The following is a 22,081-nucleotide window of genomic DNA, read 5'->3' on the forward strand; positions in this document are numbered from 1 at the left end:
AATGGGTTTATCTTCACTCACAGTCAATGCATATTCAGCTTAATTCTCAAGATCTCATGACTGCAGCTCCTGTGTGTGTGTGTGTGTGTGTGTGTGTGTGTGTGTGTGTGTGTGTGTGTGTGTGTGTGTGTGTGTGTGTGTGTGTGTGTGTGTGTCTGTGCACCCAGAGTTAATGAAAGTTCTACCCTCAGGGTTTGGAGAGGACAGAGGACATCTGTATTTATTAAGGAATTGGACTACATAGCTCCAGCTCATTTTAAGCAAGGAATCCAGACATTGCAAAACAATGTATCATCAACACCTGAAACATTATGTGACCAGAAAAATAGAACATTGTTGCTACGGGAAACCATAAGAACCATTATCTTAAGGGGGATGAGTAGCTTACACAGGTTATTTTGGTTTACTGTGCCTACAAACTACTGCCAATGCACACACGTGTTATTGTGAAAACTGGGTGCATTTACTTGTGAGGAAAGGCTATCTGATAGTGGTAGCTAGTTTTTTGTATAGTGTTTATTTGACCATAGGGAAAGAAGCTATTGCGTAAATACTGCAATGCGGGTTCCATGGAATTTGAGCCCTGAGAGTAATCTAGTAGGCTAGTAGTACACAGCAAGTTATCCAAGCTCAGGTCTTGTTACCAAAATGGCTTGTGAAACATAATAAAACATTCAGAGAAGGAAAGGCTAGTGGAGCTGTTGTGCTTTATAAGAGGATCACACAACGCTGAACTTAGTTTGACCCCAGTTGAAGGTTTTGAAGAAAATATTATTTGTGAGATATGTCAGGCTTCTCAAAGGCTTTCGGGCTTTGAGTGTCAATGGAGTATGCTTTTCAGCTGTATATTTTAACATGCATGTTACCATATCAGGAATTTGGAAAGTCACACATACAAGCTGGAACATTGATAATGTCCCCTTTTTAAATAAATAATTTGTTCCTTACCCAACTGGGAGCTCCATTGGCCTGCTTGCTTCACACCCTCCTCCCCATTCCCCCGTTTCCTGGGCAACCCTGTCAGGGTGGAGAAAAAGAGAAAATCATATGAGGGCAGAGCATCTCTCTCTCTCTGTCTTTCTCTCGGTCTTTCTCTCTCTCCCCCTCCCTCTGTGTATATAACAGCATCTCCATGCTTTCACACACCACTCAGTTCAGTTCTGCAGAGGGGATGGACACAGAGCGCAGGAGTCTACCACCAAATAGGAAATCAGTGTGACTGAGAGACATAAAACAACTCTTCCTTTCATCTGTTTCCATCTCCACATGGCTGTTGCTCTTTTCTCCTTTCCCTCCTCTTTGAGCTCCTCTCGTTTTCTTGGACGATAGCTGCATCCATGCAGAATGGGTTGTGGCAATTCCTCAGCCGCCAGCACGTCTGGAGGGGGTGAGTGTTCTTGTTCCAGAACATACACTGTGTGTGTGTGTGTGTGTGTGTGTGTGTGTGTGTGTGTGTGTGTCATTTACAGTTTCACTTATATTTATGCCGTCTCTTTCTCAATGGGATGTGGATGAAAGAAAGACAGGATTTTGGCATCTCAGCAGCTAGTCCTCCTCTGTTTCTTCAGATGATTGATGCTGGTTGTCCTCACTCTTTATCCTGGTTTCATTCACCAAAAGCCCAAAAAGGACACCTTTTACTGTTCAAATACCTTAAGGTCTTACTCGTGAATGTTCCTGGTTAATACACTACCGTTCATTGCCATGAACAAAGCAATGACTGAATAAAATGCCTGTTGTATTTCTGAGATTGGAGATTTGTATAGGCTGCTGCTGCGGTCATAAAATGATGGTAATAGAATCAGAGTGCCTGTGGAATTATCTCAATAACCAGCAAAGCATCAGCGAGAAAGCGTATGTATGTATGTATGTATGTATGTGTATATATATATACACTGCTCAAAAAAATAAAGGGAACACTTAAACAACACAATGTAACTCCAAGTCAATCACACTTCTGTGAAATCAAACTGTCCACTTAGGAAGCAACACTGATTGACAATACATTTCACATGCTGTTGTGCAAATGGAATAGACAACAGGTGGAAATTATAGGCAATTAGCAAGACACCCCCAATAAAGGAGTGGTTCTGCAGGTGGGGACCACAGACCACTTCTCACTTCCTATGCTTCCTGGCTGATGATTTGGTCACTTTTGAATGCTGGCGGTGCTTTCACTCTAGTGGTAGCATGAGACGGAGTCTACAACCCACACAAGTGGCTCAGGTAGTGCAGCTCATCCAGGATGGTACATCAATGTGAGCTGTGGCAAGAAGGTTTGCTGTGTCTGTCAGCGTAGTGTCCAGAGCATGGATGCGCTACCAGGAGACAGGCCAGTACATCAGGAGACGTGGAGGAGGCCGTAGGAGGGTGACAACCCAGCAGCAGGACCGCTACCTCCGCCTTTGTGCAAGGAGGAGCACTGCCAGAGCCCTGCGAAATTACCTCCAGCAGGCCACAAATGTGCATGTGTCTGCTCAAACGGTCAGAAACAGACTCCATGAGGGTGGTATGAGGGCCCGATGTCCACAGTTGTGGGTTGTGCTTACAGCCCAACACCGTGCAGGACGTTTGGCATTTGCCAGAGAACACCAAGATTGGCAAATTCGCCACTGGCGCCCTGTGCTCTTCACAGATGAAAGCAGGTTCACACTGAGCACGTGACAGATGTGACAGAGTCTGGAGACGCAGTGGAGAACATTCTGCTGCCTGCAACATCCTCCAGCATGACCGGTTTGGCGGTGGGTCAGTCATGGTGTGGGGTGGCATTTCTTTGGGGGGGGCGCATAGCCCTCCATGTGCTCGCCAGAGATAGCCTGACTGCCATTAGGTACCGAGATGAGATCCTCAGACCCCTTGTGAGACCATATGCTGGTGCGGTTGGCCCTGGGTTCCTCCTAATGCAAGACAATGCTAGACCTCATGTGGCTGGAGTGTGTCAGCAGTTCCGGCAAGAGGAAGGCATTGATGCTATGGACTGGCCCGCCCGTTCCCCAGACCTGAATCCAATTGAGCACATCTGGGACATCATGGCTCGCTCCATCCACCAACGCCACAGACTGTCCAGGAGTTGGCGGATGCTTTAGTCCAGGTCTGGGAGGAGATCCCTCAGGAGACCATCCGCCACCTCATCAGAAGCATGCCCAGGCATTGTAGGGAGGTCATACAGGCACGTGGAGGCCACACACACTACTGAGCCTCATTTTGACTTGTTTTAAGGACATTACATCAAAGTTGGAACAGCCTGTAGTGTGGTTTTCCACTTTAATTTTGAGTGTGACTCCAAATCCAGACCTCAATGGGTTGATAAATTTGATTTCCATTGATAATTATTATTATTATTATTTATTTTTTTGTCAGCACATTCAACTATGTAAAGAAAAAAGTATTTAATAAGAATATTTCATTCATTCAGATCTAGGATGTGTTATTTTAGTGTTCCCTTTCTTTTTTTGAGCAGTGTATATATATATATACAGTGCCTTGCGAAAGTATTCGGCCCCCTTGAACTTTGCAACCTTTTGCCACATTTCAGGGCTTCAAACATAAAGATATAAAACTGTATTTTTTTGTTAAGAATCAACAACAAGTGGGACACAATCATGAAGTGGAACGAAATTTATTGGATATTTCAAACTTTTTTAACAAATCAAAAACTGAAAAATTGGGCGTGCAAAATTATTCAGCCCCCTTAAGTTAATACTTTGTAGCGCCACCTTTTGCTGCGATTACAGCTGTAAGTCGCTTGGGGTATGTCTCTATCAGTTTTGCACATTGAGAGACTGAAATTTTTTCCCATTCCTCCTTGCAAAACAGCTCGAGCTCAGTGAGGTTGGATGGAGAGCATTTGTGAACAGCAGTTTTCAGTTCTTTCCACAGATTCTCGATTGGATTCAGGTCTGGACTTTGACTTGGCCATTCTAACACCTGGATATGTTTATTTTTGAACCATTCCATTGTAGATTTTGCTTTATGTTTTGGATCATTGTCTTGTTGGAAGACAAATCTCCGTCCCAGTCTCAGGTCTTTTGCAGACTCCATCAGGTTTTCTTCCAGAATGGTCCTGTATTTGGCTCCATCCATCTTCCCATCAATTTTAACCATCTTCCCTGTCCCTGCTGAAGAAAAGCAGGCCCAAACCATGATGCTGCCACCACCATGTTTGACAGTGGGGATGGTGTGTTGCTTTTACGCCAAACATAACGTTTTGCATTGTTGCCAAAAAGTTCAATTTTGGTTTCATCTGACCAGAGCACCTTCTTCCACATGTTTGGTGTGTCTCCCAGGTGGCTTGTGGCAAACTTTAACCGACACTTTTTATGGATATCTTTAAGAAATGGCTTTCTTCTTGCCACTCTTCCATAAAGGCCAGATTTGTGCAATACACGACTGATTGTTGTCCTATGGACAGAGTCTCCCACCTCAGCTGTAGATCTCTGCAGTTCATCCAGAGTGATCATGGGCCTCTTGGCTGCATCTCTGATCAGTCTTCTCCTTGTATGAGCTGAAAGTTTAGAGGGACGGCCAGGTCTTGGTAGATTTGCAGTGGTCTGATACTCCTTCCATTTCAATATTATCGCTTGCACAGTGCTCCTTGGGATGTTTAAAGCTTGGGAAATCTTTTTGTATCCAAATCCGGCTTTAAACTTCTTCACAACAGTATCTCGGACCTGCCTGGTGTGTTCCTTGTTCTTCATGATGCTCTCTGCGCTTTTAACGGACCTCTGAGACTATCACAGTGCAGGTGCATTTATACGGAGACTTGATTACACACAGGTGGATTGTATTTATCATCATTAGTCATTTAGGTCAACATTGGATCATTCAGAGATCCTCACTGAACTTCTGGAGAGAGTTTGCTGCACTGAAAGTAAAGGGGCTGAATAATTTTGCACGCCCAATTTTTCAGTTTTTGATTTGTTAAAAAAGTTTTAAATATCCAATAAATGTTGTTCCACTTCATGATTGTGTCCCACTTGTTGTTGATTCTTCACAAAAAAATACAGTTTTATATCTTTATGTTTGTAGCCTGAAATGTGGCAAAAGGTCGCAAAGTTCAAGGGGGCCGAATACTTTCGCAAGGCACTGTATATATAAAATCAGCAAAGACCAGACAGGCTTCTTGTCTACCAGAACCCCAGGAAGCTAATGGGACAAACAGCTTTATGTTTTCGCTTCTCTGATTCTACCCTGGTTCACGGTAAGGAGTCCCCGGGGGAAAATAATGTGAACTTGACGTGAGAATTATGATTATGTATGTTATACAATGGAAATATGTGGGAGATTCTCTGTGAAGGATCTTTAAGTCCACAGTTAGAGGTCAATCTCCAGCTCAGGGACAAGGATGTGAAGACATGTGACGATGTCATTAAGAGAGCTAAGGTAACTGAGCTAAACGACTACCGCCCCCGTAGCAGTCACTTCCGTCATCATAAAGTGCTTTGAGAGACTAGTCAAGGACCATATCACCTCCACCCTACCTGACACCCTAGACCCACTCCAATTTGCTTACCGCCCAAATAGGTCCACAGACGACGCAATTGCAACCACACTGCACACTGCCCTAACCCATCTGGAAAAGAGGAATACCTATGGGGGCAAACTACCTGTCCTCCAGGACACCTACACCACCCGATGTCACAGGAAGGCCAAAAAGATCATCAAGGACAACAACCACCCGAGCCACTGCCTGTTCACCCCGCTATCATCCAGAAGGCGTGGTCAGTACAGGTGCATCAAAGCAGGGACCGAGAGACTGAAAAACAGCTTCTATCTCAAGGCCATCAGACTGTTAAACAGCCACCTCTAACATTGAGTGGCTGCTGCCAACACACTGACTCAACTCCAGCCACTTTAATAATGGAAATTGATGTAAAAATGTATCACTAGCCACTTTAAACAATGCCACATAATATAATGTTTACATACCCTACATTACTCATCTCATATGTATATGTATATACTGTACTCTATATCATCTACTGCATCTTTATGTAATACATGTATCACTAGCCACTTTAAACTATGCCACTTTGTTTACATACCCTACATTACTCATCTCATATGTATATACTGTACTCGACACCATCTACTGCATCTTGCCTATGCCGTTCTGTACCATCACTCATTCATATATCTTTATGTACATATTCTTTATCCCTTTACACTTGTGTGTATAAGGTAGTAGTTTTGGAATTGTTAGGTTAGATTACTCGTTGGTTATTACTGCATTGTCGGAACTAGAAGCACAAGCATTTTGCTACACTCACATTAACATCTGCTAACCATGTGTATGTGACAAATACAATTTGATTTGATTTTCATTATTCAAAACAAAGGTCTAGGGTATTTTTTATAGCCTATTGGCAACCTAAATTTGGCCAATGCTAAAATGACCCTACACCCATCCATAACAGTATTGGAATCGTTAGTACTGTAGACTAAGTGTGATCATATCAGCAGTGTTGCACAACACAGCTGTGAGGTCAAATTACCAGTTGTATTACCAGTTGTATTCTATATGTGAGTCTGGTTAAATTCTCCTAACAACCTGTTGTCTAATGTTTTATTTTTATAATGATCAGGTAAGGGAAGTTGCGATTCTCAGTCCATCTTTATTCCACACCCATGTGTTTGTCCAGCTAAATAGGACTGTGACTTCCTAAATGTACTGGATATTGTGCTTCTCATCCCTCCTCTTGTGAAACCAGATCTGAGTCCCCTTAATAATGGATACGATTTTCTAAGGGTTGTGAAATGGCCACTCTGTCTTCTCCACTTACATTGTTACTGTATAATGGCTTTGGTCTCGTCTTCTATAGATAAGGATAAAATGGTGGTGTTTGTTGTGAATTGGGAGATGCACATTTCATATTTAAATACGAATAACATAAGTATTAGTAGATGGACAACATTTTAGAATAGCATTGGGGACACGACGGGGCCATACTTGCAAACATGAGAAAAAGTTTAAGCATCAGCCAATTAAAATTGTTGACGTAGTTGAGGCTACATTTTAGCTGTTCCTATTACATGACATGGCACATTTTGCCCTAAGCTAACCTCACCAGGTGGCCATGATTATATACGGTTCAAATTCCTAACAGTTACCATGTAGCCTTTGATCACAAGCAACTATGTGGACAATTTTAATTGGCTGACGCTTAAACGTAAACTAAAAAAACTAATTTTTTGTAAAGTTGACAAGTATGGCCTCCATAGGTGTACACTCTTTGTCAATGTCATGTGTGGTAACAGAGGAGATGGAGGATGGGGGAGGTGGTTTCATTACCTGGTTTTTAAAAGTTCAATAATGTTCCTTTTGATACAAGGACAGATTATTGAGACACAGCAGTGAATACAGAACATTCAATTACTTGCACAATAAAATAGAAACCATTGTGTTTCTAAGAATTTAGATGCAGATGAGGAAAGTGATTGAAGACAATTTGAATGGATAATTTCTAGGAATTTAGTAGCAGATGAAGAAGGTGATTGAAGACAATTTAAATGGATAATTTCTAGGAATTTAGTAGCAGATGAAGAAGGTGATTGAAGACAATTTAAATGGATAATTTCTAGGAATTTAGTAGCAGATGAAGAAGGTGATTGAAGACAATTTGAATGTACTGGAATGTAACACATTTTGTGATGTAATATAAATTCATACGGTGTAGCATACAGTATGCTCGATGATGTATGATCATAGCTACATGACGCAAACGACCTGACGTAAACTATGTCCACCGTTAACTACGTCCACCGTCATCTCCGTCCACCGTCATCTCCGTCCACCGTCATCTTCGTCCACCGTCATCTCCGTCCACCGTCAACTCCGTCCACCGTAAACTACGTCCACCGTAAACTACGTCCACCGTAAACTACGTCCACCGTAAACTACGTCCACCGTAAACTACGTCCACCGTCATCTCCGTCCACCGTCATCTCCGTCCACCGTAAACTCCGTCCACCGTAAACTACGTCCACCGTCATCTCCGTCCACCGTAAACTCCGTCCACCGTAAACTACGTCCACCGTAAACTACGTCCACCGTAAACTACGTCCACCGTAAACTACGTCCACCGTAAACTACGTCCACCGTCATCTCCGTCCACCATCATCTCCGTCCACCGTCATCTCCGTCCACCGTAAACTACGTCCACCGTAAACTACGTCCACTGTCATCTCCGTCCACCGTAAACTACGTCCACCATCATCTCCGTCCACTGTAAACTCTGTCCACCGTGAACTACGTCCACTGTAAACTGAGTCCACTGTATTCTCCGTCCACTGTAAACTGAGTCCACTGTATTCTCCATCCACTGTAAACTGCATCCACTGTAATCTCTGTCCACTGTAAACTCCTTCCAGTTACATCCACTGTAAGCAGTTGGTCTATTTGACCCTTGTTTCTCAAAGTTAGCTGCCTTTGATACAGAGTATACCTGATATCCATCAAGGTTCAACCCTCTCCAAGGTCCAACCCTCTCACAGGTCCAACCCTTTCTAAGGTCCAACTCTCTCTATCCGTCCTGTCTCCCAGAGCCAGTGCAGGTTGTTATGACCTCTACATTTCTCTGACAACCTCCATAATACAGATCCAACCTCTCCTATCACTCCTCTATCAGAGCCTGTCCAACCCTCCCTTTCCCTCTGTCAGAGCCAGTCCAATCCTCCCTATCCCTCCTCTCCCTCTGCCAGAACCAGTCCAACCCTCCCTATCCCTCCTCTCTCTTTGTCAGAACCAGTCTAACCCTCCCTATCCCTGTCAGAGCCAGTCCAACCCTCCATATCCCTCCTCTCCTCTCTGTCAGAACCAGTACAACCCTCCCTATCCCTCCACTCCCTTTGTCAGAGCCAGTCCAACCCTCCCTATCCCTCTGTCAGAGCCAGTCCAACCCTCCCTATCCCTCTGTCAGAGCCAGTCCAATCCTCCCTATCCCTCCTCTCCTCTCTGCCAGAACCAGTCCAACCCTCCCTATCCCTCCATTCTCTTTGTCAGAACCAGTCCAACCCTCCCTATCCCTCCATCAGAGCCAGTCCAACCCTCCCTATCCCTGTCAGGGCCAGTCCAACCCTCCCTATCCCTCTCCTCTCTCTCTCAGAGCCTGTCCAACCCTCCCTATCCCTCTGCCAGAGCCTGTCCAACCCTTCCTATCTCTCCTCTGTCAGAGCCTATCCTCTCTCTCAGAGCCAGTCCAACCCTTCCTATCACTCTTCTGTCAGAGCCTATACTCTCTCTCAGAGCCAGTCCAACCCACTATATCCCGTCTCTTCCTCTGAACCAGTCCAACCCTCCCTACCCCTCCTCTCTGTCAGAGCCAGTCCAACCCTACCCCTCTCTCAGAGCCCGTCCAACCCTCTCTCTCTCCCTCTCCCTCAGAGCCTGTCCAACCCTCCGTACCTCTCCTCTCTTTCAGAGTCAGTCCAACACCAGTCCAACCCACCATATCCCTCCTCTCCTCTCTGCCAGAACCAGTCCAACCCTCCCTATCCCTCCACTCTCTTTGTCAGAACCAGTCCAACCCTTTCTATCCCTCCATCAGAGCCAGTCCAACCCTCCCTATCCCTGTCAGGGCCAGTCCAACCCTCCCTATCCCTCTCCTCTCTCTCTCAGAGCCTGTCCAACCCTCCCTATCCCTCTGCCAGGGCCTGTCCAACCCTTCCTATCTCTCCTCTGTCAGAGCCTATCCTCTCTCTCAGAGCCAGTCCAACCCTTCCTATCACTCTTCTGTCAGAGCCTATACTCTCTCTCAGAGCCAGTCCAACCCACTATATCCCGTCTCTTCCTCTGAACCAGTCCAACCCTCCCTACCCCTCCTCTCTGTCAGAGCCAGTCCAACCCTACCCCTCTCTCAGAGCCCGTCCAACCCTCTCTCTCTCCCTCTCCCTCAGAGCCTGTCCAACCCTCCGTACCTCTCCTCTCTTTCAGAGTCAGTCCAACACTCCCTACCACTCCTCTCTGTAAGAGCCAGTCCAACCCTCTCGCTCCCTCCTCTCCCTCAGAGCCACTCCAACCTTCTCCCTCCTCTCTCCCAGAGCAAGTCCTATCTGTGCTGCGGCCTCTACCTGTCTCTCACTCTGGCCCTACATGTCCTACACATCCATATCAAGGTCCCTCTCTGTGTGACGTGGAGTTGGTACATACAGTCCCCCCAGGAGAGCTCTGGAGTGCCACTCGAAAGCCACCAACAACTGTCAAATCACAGACAGCCCTACGAGCTCATCCAGCCAACATCACCCGCAGTGCTCTTTCACTGCCTTTACGATGGGTTCTGGATTGAGCACTGCCTTACAATGGGTTCTGGATTGAGCACTGCCTTACAGTGGGTTCTGGATTGAGCACTGCCTTACAGTGGCGTTCATTAAGCTGTGGCACATTGATTTCTGTAAAATCTTCTAAGAGTGGGAAGGGAGCTGTTAAGTCAGGTAGTTGTGTTAGTAGTGATGTGTGGAGCCTATGGCATTTCCGATAGCATCAGAACGGTACTGTAGAGATGGGTACAGTGATTAGCTGTCAATGATTCTGTCTGCTCTGTGGTTACTGATATTGTGGATGGTAATGATTCTTCAAAGACAGAGTTTGTCGTGTTTGCTGCACCTGTATGTAATGCACTACATCCCTATAAATTAGGGCTGTTCAACTCCGGTCCTGGAGGGCCGAAACACTTCTGTTTTTTGTTTCTACCTGGTGGTTAATTGCACTCACCTGGTGTCCCAGGTCTGAATCAGTCCCTTATTAGAAGAAGAGGATGAAAACCAGAAGTGTTTTGGCCCTCCGGAACCGAAATTGAACAGCCCTGCTACAGATAAAGCAGGCACACAGTACAAACAGGAGAGATAGACAGTGTGAATGGATGAGTAAATGTGGGCTTGATGTGATGCGTGTTGAGTGGACGCGCTGTGAGACAAGACCACCTCAAATCAGCAGCCTCACAAATAAAATGTACTTTTCTATTTTATTCCACACATCCAGAACAAAATAAGGATAGTTGAGTATTTATATTATTTTTATTTTTATTGAGTTCACAGGACCTGCAGAAACTTCCAAAGATTTGTAAGTACAGCAACCGTCTCATCCGATTACTCCTTCATAGACTCAACAAGGTGTTGCCTTCTTAGTGTACAGCACAGAGAGTGGAGAGTGTGTTAAAAATATTTATAGACAACAGGGAGGAGAAAGAGAGAGAGGGGGAGAGAGGGAGTGGGGAGAAAGAGAGAGAGAGGGGAGAAAGATAATAGAGAGAGAGGGGGAAGAGAGAGAGAGGGGAGAAAGAGAGGGGGGAAGAAAGATGATAGAGAGAGAGGGGGAAGAGAGAGAGAGGGGAGAAAGATAATAGAGAGAGAGGGGGTAGAGAGAGAGAGGGGAGAAAGATAATAGAGAGAGAGGGGGTAGAAAGAGAGAGAGGGGAGAAATATAATAGAGAGAGAGGGGGAAGAGAGAGAGAAGGGGGGAGAAAGATAATAGAGAGAGAGGGGGAAGAGAGAGAGAGGGGAGAAAGATAATAGCGAGAGATGGGGTAGAGAGAGAGAGGGGAGAAAGATAATAGAGAGAGAGGGGGAAGAGAGAGAGAGGGGAGAAATATAATAGAGAGAGAGAGGGGGTAGAGAGAGAGAGGGGAGAAAGATAATAGAGATAGAGGGGGTAGAGAGAGAGAGGGGAGAAAGATAATAGAGAGAGAGGGGGTAGAAAGAGAGAGGGGGGAGAAGAGAGAGGAGAAAGATAATAGAGAGAGAGAGGGAAGAGAGAGAGAGGGGAGAAAGATAATAGAGAGAGAGAGGGGGTAGAAAGAGAGGGGGGAAGAAGAGAGGGGAAAAAGATAATAGAGAGAGGGGGGAGAAAGAGAGGGGGGAAGAAAGATAATAGAGAGAGAGGGGGAAGAGAGAGAGAGGGGAGAAAGATAATAGAGAGAGAGGGGAGAAAGATAATAGAGAGAGAGGTGGTAGAAAGAGAGAGGGGGGAGAAGAGAGAGAGGGGAGAAAGATAGATAGAGAGGGAGGGAAGATAGAGTGTGAGAGAAAGAATGAGAGAAATGTAATGTAATCTGTCTTAAATCAAAAAGGTCTATTACATGTATGTATCTTATACTGATATTCCCTTGCAATACCTCAAAATGCCTACTTTCAAATATGGTATTTGTACGATGCAAACATTTAAAGTGAATTCTCTGGTAAATTGTTCAGTCTTTCATATCAAGACCTTCAACTCTTTTACCAATAGAATATTAATGTGTAGAGAAATGAAAATATGTCAACTGTACTGATTTTACAATGAATCAGCATTGTTCAGTAAAGAACTGACTCACTGTACATCAACAATATGTGCAACACATCCTGCTGCCCTGTCCTCCACCAGACGCAGTGTGCCACTGTCAGCATCACAACGTGGGCAGAGGGAGGAGGCAGCCATTTCCCCAATTTAAAAAATAATAATTCAGTGTGTGTGCTTTATGATAAACATCTGAGCAGTTAAAGTGCTCAATCCAGAACCCTGACAGCAACACACTGCCAACCACAGCCAGCCAGTCAGTCACACACCTCCAGGCCCACAATGCCCCGTTGTCACACAGACACGACATGTACACTTATTTTTTCATGCCTCTTTTGTGGACAGAGAAGAAACATGACAATGTCCATGGCATTGTCTGGTAACCATTTCACCTCCATTCATTGTAGGTAGAAAACCATCATCCACATTGTTGATTCCCTATGATCAGTGGCCTCACAGAACCACTGTTTCAAGTTATTTATTTTTCCGTTATTTAACTAAGCAAGTCAGTTAAGAACAAATTCTTATTTTCAATGACGGCCTAGGAACGGTGTGTTAACTGCCTTGTTCAGAGGTAGAACTACAGATTTTTACCTTGTCAGCTCAGGAATTTGATCTTGCAACCTTTCAGTTACTAGTCCAACGCTCCAAACACTAGGCCACCTGCCACCCCAAGTCTTGCCCATCTCATAATCAAGTCACATTCACTATCCAGGTCAACTATATTAATAAATGATCTGTGACGTGTTGGCTGTTATGTACAATATGTTTGTGCTTTGAGCATTCTGTCCGGTCATGTGAGCTGATCTGTGGTTATTGTCTTAATCAGGACAGAAGAACCCTCACCAGACGATGAGAAAAGAAGGTAAGTGATTGTCCTATCGTCCTACTCCTCTGCAAAAGGTTTAGCCCAAACACAATCCAAACCATGTGTGTTCTTACAGTCATTAGATCGCATTAAGCGATTGATTTCAACGTCCACAGTTGTCTGGTCCGGACGGACCTATATTTGGCCTAAACATATACGTCTATAATTGGTTCAGATTTGGTCTGGACTGCACCAAATCTGAACCAATTATAGACGTCTATGTTTGGACAACACAGTACAGTACAGTACAGTAGAGCAAGGCAGAGTACATTACAGTACACAGTAAAGAACATTACAGTACTGAAGTGTACAGTACAATACAGTAGAGTACAGTAAAGTATAGTGTACTGTATTGTACTCTACTTTACTATACGGTACTCTGAATTAAACTATACCCATACTCTACTGTACTGTGCTCTTCTGTGCTGTACACTACTGTACTCTAATCTACTGAATTAAACAATACTGTACTATCTATACTCTACTCTATTGTACTGTGCTCTTCTGTGCTGTACTCTACTGAATTAAACTATTGTATTGTACTCTAATCTACTGTACTGTGCTCTTCTGTGCCGTACAGTACTGTGTTGTTCAAACTTGTGAAACAGACTTGACGTCTATGATTTGTTCAGATTTGGATCTGGTCTGCACCGACCAAATTTGTACTTGTTTGGAATAATACCCAGCATGCTTTGCACGTGTTTGTTTTTACATTTTGGTCATTCAGCAGACCCTCTTATCCAGAGTGACTTACAGTCAGTGCATTCAACTAAGGTGGATAAATAAAAACATCACAGTCATAGCAAGAAAAAATGTCTGTGACCATTACTAAGAATGTTATTGTAGATTAACTGGTCTGCTGGTTATTCTTAATGATAATGTATAGCAGTTGAAATTTTGCTGTAGAATCAATGACAGTCCAAATGACTTATTTTTAACGTGTGTTTATTTTTTACATCTGCAAAAGATGTCTTCACCTTTCATTCAGCACCAAAATATTTGTATTTTTGACCTCCGGAAGTCATCTCTGAGACTGTTGCTTCCTTAATGCGTTTTGTCTGGATGTCTTGTGACCTTGGATCTTTTTTCATACTACCTCTCTCAGGAACTATGGCGGGGTGTATGTTGGTCTGCCATCTGACATGACCACTGTGGCAGCCAGCCAGTCCAAGTCCACAGGAAAAGGTACAACATGACAGCTGCAAGATATCTGTGTAGTGTTGTAAGGTTTAAATTATGCATTGCAATACGATTGGTTGTTACATAATTTCCACTAATTTTGACTGTACAGGGAATATCAGATGATCTACCACTCAAGGACATACCACTCCTCTTTAGCTGGTAGTTGATGCCCAGAATAGATTGATTGGTTCCTCCTTCGTGGGAAGTCTCCAGAACATATGGCTGTCGATGGTTTAGGAGTAGTGAACCACCGGGCACACACTGGTTGAATCAACATAGTTTAATTGAAATGCAGTGGAAACAATGTTGAACCAATGTGGAATAGACCATTTATTGTCATCTGTGTCCAGTGGGGAGACATTAGATGCCAGTAGTGTGACATCTGTGTCCTTATTGGAAAGAGACAGATTGGGAACCTGAGGATGTGAATTCTTCGTAATGTGGATTTAAAAAAAATGTGGTGGGAGTGTGTCTGGGAGTGTGTGTGTGTGTATGTGCATGCGTGCCTGCGTTGGTGCGTGCATGTGCGTTTATGTGTGCAACACAGGGACTTTGACTCAAAAGACTAATTTCATAATGTTGAAAATGTTCATAATTATGATGTCTGTCTGTCCCTCCCCGTAGACTAAAATATATAGAAGGGAATCATTGACATACAACACAGGTACACAACTATTTTCATCCCTTCATCCTTGACATTATAATACAACACAATTAATGTCAGCCTGCACGGATTATAAATGTTGTACTCAAACACAATAACATCTTATGCAATGTGGTGGCTGGCTATGACCTCTGTCTGACTGTCTGTATGTGTTATTCTTCTTTCCAGGACTGTAGATACATTATTCAAAACATACAGGGACATTCAATTCACATGTTGAGAGGAGGAGTGTGCTCGGATTACTGATTCCCCAACACAATACAGCCTTCGTAAGAGTGAGAGACCGTTCCCTGGCCCGGACCATAAGGTCAGCCTACTTCTGTCCTGAGGAAACTGTGTCAGTGTGGCACCGAGTGGAGGCTCCATGGACACCTTTTTCTGAGGATTCTTTGCCCTTATTGACACTCACATAGATGTGGACAGCAGAACCAGAGCAGTCGGTGGCCGTGGGGAGAACGTGAGCATTTGGACCAACCTCCAGGACTATAGGGCAATGTTCTGGAGCAGCTTCTTGGGCTCAGGAAGAGACGTGAGACAAACACAGCCACCCTGAGACTCCTCCTCGACAGGCTCTGCCAGCGGCTGACAGGGACAAGAATTCGACCCTAGCATTTTATCCACGCCAGCCCACATCACTGCAAGCACTGCCAACTCACCCCCAGTTACAGTTGGTGGCACCAGCCCATGATTTGGTAGGGCCTAGATCATGAGTAATCATCTCAAAAAGTAATTCATAGTGGTTTATTAAGAAGTGTAATAAGTTGTTTCATCTAACGCATCCAAGCAGGAATGCATGACTCAAGATATTTTGTGCAACATAATCCAGTGATTGTCATTCATTTTGTTAGACTATAGTTGCTGTACTCCACTGTCAAAATAGGACTCCAGTGCCTCCCGAGTGATCCATCATGTATGATATTCCTGGGTATGTAAACTTCAATTATTTTTGTATGTTCTCTATATTTATGTAGTTGAAAATGTATCAATTGACCAATTCGGCACATTTGGGCAGACTTGATACAAAATACTGTGCAGTATTGCAATGCTTCATTGGCTCAATCTGAACTCTGCACACAGGCTGCATCTAGTGGCCAAAATCTAAATTACGCCTTAACTGCAATATTATGGCCTTATTCTTGCATTTCAAAGATGATGAAAAAAAAGAAAATGCATGTTTTTTGGTTTGTATCATCTTTTACCAGATCTAATGTGTTATATTCTCCTACATTAATTTCACATTTCCACAAACTTCAAAGTGTTTCCCTTCAAATGGTATCAAGTATATGCATATCCTTGCGTCAGGTCCTGAGCTACAGACAGTTACATTTGGGTATGTCATTTTAGACGACAATTGAAAAAAAGGGTGCAAGGTTTTAACTAGATTGCTAACTCTAAATATAATACCCACTGCTAGTAGCCATGTGTTGATCCAACAGTAAATGTTATGTCCTAAAATAACTTTGCAGTTGTATGCTACTAACCATGAGACCTTGCAATGGCCAGTGTGCATTTCGGGCACGTGCCGCTCCATGGGCTCTATTTTAACAAACCTAACACAATGGTGACTCTTAAGTGCATGCAGTAGCGCTATAGGTTCAGGGGTGTATCAAACATATTTATACTATTTTCACTTGGGCAGACTTTTTTAGTCTGCATTGGGCAGTCTTAAATATCCCTATCAGTGCTGCCTGAAAATAGAGCCCCATATCTCAAAGCCATATCCAATATCTTGGTTGTAAAATAGTTGCTATTGAGCTGAATATTGAGAGTTGAGAAATATAAAAGATGCCTACAGAAAGCTGAGACCCTCCTCTCCTCAACAGGGACAAGGGGGAAAAGCTTCCAAAGCTGTGTTTCTCGCAATTGCAATGTTGTTATGTTATACAATCAGATCAAATTTTGAGACAGGGAGACAAGGGCAGGTGCAGGGCACACTTTCATTACAGGAATCATGAGGATGCATTTTAATGTTTGACCAAATCATGGTTTTAGCCGCACCTAAAATTAGGACTTTTTGAGTGAGGTGACAACGTAGAATGTGCTCTTTCTAAGTTTATACACACCCTTTTCCATGATCCATGATCTTGTCTGCCTAACTGATTTCAGAGTCAGAGTCGGAGCAGGTCTCTTTGCTAATCAATGTGAGTTACTGAGTTTGTGATCATCTCAGTCGATCAGGGGGGCTGGCCATTGCACACAGATCCCCCAATGGCTCATTGTAGATCAGTATAAGAGAGAAATTGGGCAAACATTTTGAAAAAATATCCATGGGCCATCGGCCATGTCACCTTTTTCTCTCTTTAAATACATTTATATATTAGTACCAGTCAATGTTTGGACACACTTACTCATTCAAGTGTTTTTCTTAATTTTTACTATTTTCTACATTGTAGAATAACAGTGAAGACATCAAAACTATGAAATAACACATTTGGAATCATGTAGTAAGCAAAAAAGTATCAAACAAATATATTTCATATTCTTCAAAGTAGCCACCCTTTGCCTTGACGACAGTTTTGAACACTCTCGGTATTCTCTAAACCAGCTTCACCTAGAATGCTTTTCCAACAGTTTTGAAGGAGTTCCCACATATGCTGAGCACTTGTTGGCTGCTTTTCCTTCACTCTGCGGTCCAACCCATCCCAAACCATCTCAATTGGGTTGAGGTCCGGTGATTGTGGAGGCCAGGTCATCTGATGCAGCACTCCATCACTCGCATTTGGTTACACAGCCTGGAGGTGTGTATTGGGTCATTATTCTGTTGAAAAACAAATGATAGTCCCACTAAGCGCAAACCAGATGGGATGTCGTATCACTGCAGAATGCTGTAGTAGGCATGCTGGTTAAGTTTGCCTTGAATTCTAAATTAATCACAGTGTCACCAGCAAAGCACCCCCAGACCATCACACCTCCTCCATGCTTCACGGTGGGAACCACACATGTGGAGATCATCCGTTCACCTACTCTGAGTTTCACAAGGGCACGGCGGTTGAAACCAAAAATCTCAAATTTGGACTCAGACTAAAGGACAGATTTCCACCAGTCTAATGTCCATTGCTCGGGTTTCTTGGCCTAAGCAAGTCTCTTCTTATTATTGGTGTCCTTTAGTAGTGGTTCCTTTGCAGAAATTTGACCATGAAGGGCTGATTCACACAGTATCTTCTTAACAGTTTATGTTGAGATGTGTCTGTTACTTGAACACTGCATTTATTTGGGCTGCAATCTGAGGTGCAGTTAACTCTAATGAACTTATCCTCAGCAGCAGAGGTAACTCTGGGTCTTCCTTTCCTATGGGGGTCCTCATGAGAGACAGTTTGATTGGTTAAAAGCATCAAGAAGCATTAACAAGGCACGCCTGTTATGTGAAATGCACATCATGAAGCTGGTTGAGAGAACATCAAGGCAAAGGGTGGCTATTTTGAAGAATCTCAAATATAAAATATATTTAGATTTTTTTAACACTTTTTTGGTTACTATGTCATCATTATTATTCCACAGAAATAGTGAAAAATAAAGAAAAACCTTGGAATGAGTAGGTGTGTCCAAACTTTTGGCTGGAACTCAAATCAATGCGCTGAATATAACACTGTCCTTAACTCCATTTCTTGAACTGGTGGTTGGTTAAGAAAACATTTAATAAATAAACTAATGTTAAAACATTTTATCAAACCAAAAAGTAACACAAGAAAATTACATAACAATAACGAGGCTATATACAGGACTCCTGAGTGGTGCAGCGGTCTAAGGCACTGCATCTCAGTGCAAGAGGCATCACTACAATCCCTGGTTTGAATCCAGGTTGTATCACATCTGGACGTGATTGGGAGTCCCATAGGGTGGCGTCGCAGGGGTAGGCCGTCATTGCAAAGAAGTATTTGTTCTTAACTGACTTGCCTAGTTAAATAATAAATACAGGGGGTACAGGTTAGCTGAGGTCATTTGTAAAGTGACTATGCATAGATAATAAACAGCCTGTCAGGAAGTCCCGGATCCAGTTGCAGAGGGAGGTGTTTAGTCCCAGGGTCCTTAGCTTAGTGATGAGCTTTGTGGACACTATGGTCTTGAACACGAAGCTGTAGTCAATGAACAGCATTCTCACACAGGTGGTTTGTTTTTGTTCAAGTGGGAAAGGGCAGTGTGGAGTGCGATTGACTCATCTGTTGGGGCGGTATGCGAATTGGAGTGGGTCTTGGGTTTCCTGCATGATGGTGTTGATGTGAGCTATGACCAGCATTTCAAAGCACTTCATGAGTTCCGACTTGAGTGCTACATGGCGGTAATCATTTTTGCCAGTTACCTTTGCTTTCTTGGGCACAGGGGCTATGGTGGTCTGTTTGAAACATGTAAGTATTACACACTCGGTCAGAGAGAGGTTGAAAATGTCAATAAGAACAGTTGCCAGTTGGTACGCGCATGCTTTGAGTACACGTCCTGTTAATCCATCTGGCCCCGCAGCTTTGTGAATGTTGACCTGTTTAAAGGTCTTGCTCACATCGGTTACGGAATATCTATAATTAGTGTCCTGCTCCTTGAAAGCGGCAGCTCTAGCCTTTAGGTCGATGCGGATGTTGCCTGTAGTCTATGGCTTCTGGTTTGTAAATGTACGTAAGGTCACTGTGGGGACGGCGTCGTCAATTAACTTATTGATGAAGCCGTTGACTGAGGTGGTATACTCCTCAATCTAGAAGAAAAAGAAACGCACACCTATTAAGACGAGGTGCTGGCTAGCGGAGTAGAAAACTTGAAAATAAAAGAGAGCCGCACACTCTAGGAGCTCAGATGCAAAAATGTAATTACCAACGTTTCGACAGCCAAGCTGTCTTCATCAGGGTATGGGTATACCCTGATCAGGGTATACTCCTCAATGCCATTGGATGAATCCCGGAACATATTCCAGTCTGTTTTATCAAAACAGTCCTGTAGCGTAGCATCCACGTCATCTGACCACTTCTTGCTTGTAAGCAGGAGTCAGGAGGATATAATTATGGTCAGATTTGCCAAATGGAGGGTGAGGGAGAACTTTGTATGCGTCTCTGTGTGAGGAATAAAGGTGGTCTAGAGTTTTTTTCCCCTCTGGTTGCACATGTGACATGCTGGTAGAAATGAAGTAAAAAGTATTTAAGTTTGCCTGCATTAAAGTCCCCAGCCACTAGGACCACCTCTTCTGGTTGAGCATTTTCTTGTTTGCTTTTAAGGCCTTATACAGTTCGTTGAGTGCAGTCTTAGTGCCAGCATAGTTTTTTCTCAAAACATTGTATTTTTATCCGGATTTCGGTATGAACAGTAACAGACAAAACAAATACAGTAGAAGATAAACAAATAGGCTTGCTACTATAAAGAAAATGATGGTGCATCCGGTCTCCTATTTGGGTATGGCCACAGCACAGAATCAACATCACAAGTTGATGTTCTCTCTGCCTAAACAGTAAGGGAAGTAGTGTCTGAAGTAGCGTATCCAGCCCTGGCATGCCCCCTCGTTCATGTCACCACAGGCCTCCTCCATCGCCTGGAGAATGGGTATGCGTTGGTGGGGTTGGCAATCACTTCCCAACGTCACGCCAAAAATAACTTCCATTGAGTTTAGAAATTGAGAATATGGTGGCAGGTTGAGCATCAAAACGTGATGGTCAATGAACCAACTGTGGCCCAGAGCAGCCCGGCGGTATCTTACGTTGTCCCAGATGACAACAAACCTGGACGGCTCTGGCCCATTCCTCTGGTCATTGGGAATGAGGATATTATGCAGGGTGTCAAAGAAGGTGATAATGTGGGCAGTATTGTAAGGACCAAGAGCAGCATGATGGACACCGTTCTGACTAATGGCTGCACACATTGTGATGTTGGCACCACGCTGTCCAGGGACATTGACGATGGCGTGGTGTCCTATGAGTTTTCTTCCCCAGCGTCTTGTTTTGGCTAGGTTAAAGCCGACCTCGTCAACGTAGACAAAAATCATCATGCTCTGCAGCAGCATCTAGATACATAACTCTGAAACAGACAAGAGATTATTGTATGACAGTATGAATAGACAGAGCAGTCAACATGTAGCACAATCCACTGGAATACAGTACCAATGACAGGATAGTATAGCTTACTTCTACGTATTCATAGCGCAGTTGTTTCATACGAGCTGCTTCATACGAATCTGATTTCAGGAGACGGTCAAGTGCGGATAAACTCACCCCATTTATGTTACTGAATGTTGTGTTGTCAGGGATGTGGTGTTGCAGTTGTCGTAAACGTATGCTGTTGTTTGAAATGACCGTACACATTATGTGTTGTTCCTGCTCTGCTGTGAACAGACCGTTTCTTCCTCCATGGAAGGGACGTCTAGCAATTCTGCCAAAACATGATGTGAATAGTTATGGTGCAGGATTTCTTTCAGTATGAAATGTGACTGTAGTGCTGTAAGTGTTGCAGTGCTGTACGTACAGTAACATGGTATAGAGGGTAGGTTTACTTACCTGATCTCGTTTCGAAATGTCCGGATGACACTTGCTGCAGTGTAGTGGCTCAAGTTAGGCTGGACCCTCTGCCCAGCCTCCCTAAAACTCAAACCATGGTTGACCACATGGTCAGCCAAAGTCGCCCGGATCTCATCTGTGATTGTTCTCCTTCCTCCTCTTCCTTGTCCCACTCCTCGTCCTCATCCTCTTTCCCCCCCTCATCCTCCTCGTCCCCCTCTTACTCTCACTCCTCATCCTCCAACTCTCTCTCCAAAACTGGTCTCCATTGTTGTCCAAACCAAGAAAGCCAACCTGAAGCCTATTTATAGTGCTCAAGCTCTGATTTCTAAGTGAAGAAATGAGCTATAAGTGTTTTCACACGTGAGCACTGGGTGTAGGTAATCGGTAAATGAGTGTGGCATTTTGAATGGCAGTGTTTTCCAAACCAAACACGAGACCTGTTCGTTTTGAATGATGTGTCTAATGTAGAGAACTGTGTTTAGTGTTTTGCAAAAAGTGTTTTACAATTGGAAACTGAGTGTAAAGCAGATAATGTGCTTGCAGTTTTGCAGACTTGGTCTGAAGATTAGGTACACAAGTTAATGGTTTCACTGAGTGTGTCTCAAGGACCACGTTTAGTGTGTAAGCGATTG

General features: G+C 43.8%; 1 non-coding gene across 1 annotated transcript; it reads left to right on the forward strand.

Annotated features, from left to right (window-relative positions):
• The first annotated feature begins 13,066 nt into the window (after positions 1-13,066).
• Positions 13,067-16,437, forward strand: LOC110521415 (uncharacterized). The gene is made up of 4 exons (XR_016495149.1): positions 13,067-13,133; positions 14,242-14,321; positions 14,943-14,982; positions 15,151-16,437. It is a non-coding gene; the product is annotated as an uncharacterized LOC110521415 (transcript).
• Positions 16,438-22,081: the final 5,644 nt, after the last annotated feature.

This window comes from Oncorhynchus mykiss, chromosome 4, assembly GCF_057628025.1.
Source record: "Oncorhynchus mykiss isolate SJ-2025 chromosome 4, ASM5762802v1, whole genome shotgun sequence".
NCBI lineage: Eukaryota > Metazoa > Chordata > Actinopteri > Salmoniformes > Salmonidae > Oncorhynchus > Oncorhynchus mykiss.